Source organism: Bactrocera dorsalis, chromosome 2 (genome assembly GCF_023373825.1).
Source record: "Bactrocera dorsalis isolate Fly_Bdor chromosome 2, ASM2337382v1, whole genome shotgun sequence".
Classification (NCBI taxonomy): domain Eukaryota; kingdom Metazoa; phylum Arthropoda; class Insecta; order Diptera; family Tephritidae; genus Bactrocera; species Bactrocera dorsalis.
The window spans coordinates 83,456,770-83,461,141 of NC_064304.1; the positions used below are offsets into that span (position 1 = coordinate 83,456,770).

A 4,372-nucleotide genomic window follows, 5' to 3' on the forward strand; every position below is an offset into this window, starting at 1 on the left:
TCAATATTAGCCAGCCATTCAATTGCTTAAGCCATTTTAAACTTGTTTTTGTGGAGAAGCAAACTTGAACCCGTGGTAATTCGGACTGACTAAGCCTGGTCTTACTAGCTAATGGTAGCCAATTCAGAAAAGCACATTCTCCGCTCATAAAAGAATCAGTGAAAAATTTGTGAATTTTCCACAAGTTCCCCAGCAAAGAATCACTAGCTTTCTTTTCTGGGAAATTTTGGAAATATTGTTAACTCGGTAAAAGTGGGGCTTGGTAGTACTTGGGAACAACTATTCATGTTGAAGATCTTAGTTTGCAAAGGCGACTCCCTTTAAAATATAAACGGGTCCGGTTTTTGTAAATACTATAAAACTTCAAAATGAAATATCAAACGGGTCGTTCATTTCAATATCAACAAAGATATTTATTTAAAAAATTTGAATCAATTATTTTACTTGTACATAATTCATTGAAGAATGGTAGGTTAATGAACGCGAAGGTTTCAAGCTCTAAATCCAATTACAACAAAGCAGCACAACCAATCAACACAAGTCGACCAATTAAAGTTTACAGTGGCACCAACTCACACACACTCTTCAACCAAAGCCAAATTATTTACTAGCGCACCACACTCGTTTACTCATCTATTACTATTCAGCCGATGCCTCGTCTATGCGTCTATTTGTCATTCCGAGCAGCTCCAAATGCTGCCAGCGCAAATTTTGTTTATCTTTTTCCCAACTATTTCTGTTGACTTACGATTCATTTAAATTTCCTTCGTATTCTTTGTGTGCTAAACTATCAAAGTTTAAAAAGCGATAAAAAAAACACACACACGCCTCGAATGGTCATTTTTCGTGGGAGGCATTATCGCTGTAAATCATGGAATTTGTTATTCAATTGATTGGCTCGCGATTTGCTTGTAGAATTTTGAGTTTTGAAATTCTTCCAAGCACCCAATTCCCAGCTCAAATATACAAGTAAGTGTGTGTGCATTTTCAGCTCGTGTTAGTATGTATGAAGTAATGTTTGCAGAATCTATTTTTTACTGCAGAGTTATCAGCGGAAGTGCGGTAATTAGCGGGCAATAGTAAGCCAATATAATTTTTGCCAACTTTTACGTATACAAATGTGCCGAGTCGTCACACCTTCAAATATGCCAACTATGTCAGTGACACCTTTCGCATTTATAGTTTTATTAATGAAAGTCAGCGCTGTGAAATTTGTGAATGAGAGTTTTTATTGAATGAAAATAGTTTGGGTTTTGACTGTAAATATTTGCAAATGGAAATATGTAAGCTTATTTGCTGGAGAATTCGATGCTAGCAAGAAAGGTCTACTTTTTCGATTGCTTGTATCTCTTCGGACATGTTTTGTAATCGAAACCCAGCGGGATATGGTAGACATTGGTAAGCGAGCAAGGTAAACGATACAGCATGATTGTATCGCTTACCCCGACCGATGAAAATTAACACGGCGATGTCCTACGAAAAGTAACAGATCACCTTTTACGCTTACCATGGGACGAAGAATTCTTCGATGCCAAAGTAAACGAGGAATTCTTTGATGCCACAGTTAACGATGAATTCTTCGATGCCATAGTTAACGAAGATTTCTTTGATGCCAAAGTAAACGAAGAATTCTTCGATGCCACAGTTAACGATGAATTCTTCGATGCCACAGTTAACGAAGAATTCTTCGATGCCATAGTTCACGAAGAATTCTTTGATGCCAAGGTCAATAGGAAAAATTGCATATTCGTATGAAAATAAGTATTATGTGTACAAAAACTCACCTTATAGGCCACTCACACTTTTTGTTAAAAAGAAAAATGCACTAGATTCAATACAATCGTTATAAAGGTTTTATTTTATGCGAAATGCACTTAAAAATTGTTATAACAAAATGTGTTTAAATGAACCGAATTATTACAAATTTAAATAGTTTAAAAACGTTAAATACATATTATATGTATATGTATGTATGTATGTATATATAAAATGATCAAAGGTTGAAAACAGTTTTAAAAACGTTAAATATACATATATACAGACGGGTAACTAGCGGAAAGAACCGGGATGCTGCCAAAGCGGAGATGTTGGTCGCTACTCATTTAGCCATTATGGTTTTCTTTTAATTTTGTGGCTGAGTCTCTTGCCGTTTTTTTTCAAGCAACGAGACTTGAAGAAACTGCGTTTGGCGAGTTTGATAACTTTTTGAATTTGGTGAATATACTCCGATTCGGTGAAGCCTTCAACTTTCACACATTCTACAAAAAAGTTGAAAGAGTATGTTTATAAATTTGAAGCTATGTCCTTCAATGTTAAAAACACGAAATACTTACCAAATAGTAACCAACTTTTTTCTTGATGATTTGACGAAATAATGAAAAAATTTACTTATAAATTTTATTCCATCAATTTGTATTTGTCGTTTTTCACGTACTTACTTGACTTGTAAATATGAACACAGTAGAATTTAGCCGCATAGCTTACTTTTATGCATTACCTGGTATCGAAGAATTTTAGATAGAATTTTCTTCGAAGTATTCTTCAAAGAAAAATGTAAGCGGGGAAACATTATTCCGCATAGCTTACTTTTATGCATTACCTGGTATCGAAGAATTCTACATAGAATTTTCTTCAAAGCATTCTTCAAAGAAAAATGTAAGCGGGGAAACATTATTCCGCATAGCTTACTTTTATGCATTACCTGGTATCGAAGAATTCTACATAGAATTTTCTTCGAAGCATTCTTCAAAGAAAAATGTAAGCGGGGAACCATTATCCCGCTGGGAAGCTTTATCTGCTCGGAAGAGCTAAATGAAAACTGGCGCTTGCACAGCGAACCTCGTTCTATTCAGCCCGGTACGCAAAATCTAATCGGCGGAATTCGAGTAAAAAAATCTCGTTATTATACTTTTTACAATATTTGAACCTGGAAAGGAGCATATTTTTATACACTTTGAGTTTGCTGAATGGCCAGAAGTCATACAGAGCTGAATCAGGCGAATACGATGATTGCGGAACGCTATTGTTTCAAAATTTTACGAAAAACATACGAAGAATCCTTGAAGTATGCGACGGTGCATTATCGTGGTGCAAAAACCAAGATTCTGGCGTCTTTTAATGAATAGCTTCGCGCAAACGGCGCATAACACTCAAATAGTATTTCTTTAAGACAGTTTGGCCAGTCGGAAGGAATTCGGAGTGCGCCACACCTAGATAATCGAAGAAAACTGTTAACATAACCTTGGTTTTCGATCTGCTTTGATGTGGTTTTTCGGCTTCGACTCACCTTTGCTACGATATTTGTCCGATTAAACGTCTGTTTCCGAGTCGTGAGCATTGATGTATGACTTACCGCTACTAATATGTAGTACGTTTCATGATATCTAGGCTGTTGGAAAACATTGTTTCGAAGACGTTAATGTGACGATGTTTTTCAAAAAAAATGAATGATTTTGGAACTAATTGTACCTTTACTTTTCTTAAGCCCAAACGATCTCTCAAAACGGCTTATACTGATCCTTCTGATATCCCAACGATGCCAGTGAGATCTTTAACTGTTAAAAAGCGATTCTCATGCACCAATTCCTTTATTTCCGCGTCAACGCGTTCTTGTTCCTCCTTGAATAATTTGCACAACTCAAAAACACTTGCTCGCAACAAATGGTTAATGGTTATCACGGACGGTTTTTTCCAACAATCTGAATTTTTCGACACCAAAAATTTGATTCCGCACATGAAATTTAAAAGAACTTCTTTGTTGAACGATTTGACTCTATGCACATCATGTACTTCAGAAAGGCAAACGTATACTAAATCCTAATGATTACTTTGATGTGGCGTTTGGTACAGATGTCATTGACAGACATACAAATCTAGGAAAAAAATATTTCGACAAATGGGCTTTCGCGCTAAATTTAGATTAAAAAGTCCTACTGTTTTTTTTCCACAGTAGTACATATCTGTGGACATTTGACAAAACAACTTCTCTCGAAATAAGACAATTTTCCAGGATTTTTATCATATGTATGAATTTTCAAGGCGCGTTTTTCTGTCTTATCGCCATTGTCCTAGGACCGTTAGTTCAAAAATTATGGAGTCATCAAAACAACTTCTTTCGTAATTTTTCAAATTTTCGGGGTGACAAAAGAGCTTGTCTCGAATAAGTTGGAATTTCAAACGTAAAATCATAACGTACATTTATCAAAAAAGCTTGTCTCTATATATCGACTGAGTAAAATCAGAAATTGGCGTTTGACAAAATAACTTCTTTCGATTGAAGTTCTTTTGTCAAATGCATATCTAAAAAAAATGCTTTTCAAGTCAAGATAAGATAAAAAAAGGATTTTTTTTTGCACAAATCAAATTTGACAAA

At 35.3% G+C, this 4,372-nt stretch overlaps 1 long non-coding RNA gene across 2 annotated transcripts; it reads right to left on the reverse strand.

Annotated features, from left to right (window-relative positions):
• Nucleotides 1-2,115: 2,115 nt before the first annotated feature.
• On the reverse strand, nucleotides 2,116-2,767 carry LOC125776239 (uncharacterized). 2 transcript variants are annotated; one of them, XR_007421533.1, is made up of 2 exons: nucleotides 2,702-2,767; nucleotides 2,116-2,497 (listed from the first exon to the last, which is right to left on the reverse strand). It is a non-coding gene; the product is annotated as an uncharacterized LOC125776239 (long non-coding RNA). The 2 variants fall into 2 exon arrangements; XR_007421532.1 differs by having other exon boundaries at nucleotides 2,116-2,599.
• Nucleotides 2,768-4,372: the final 1,605 nt, after the last annotated feature.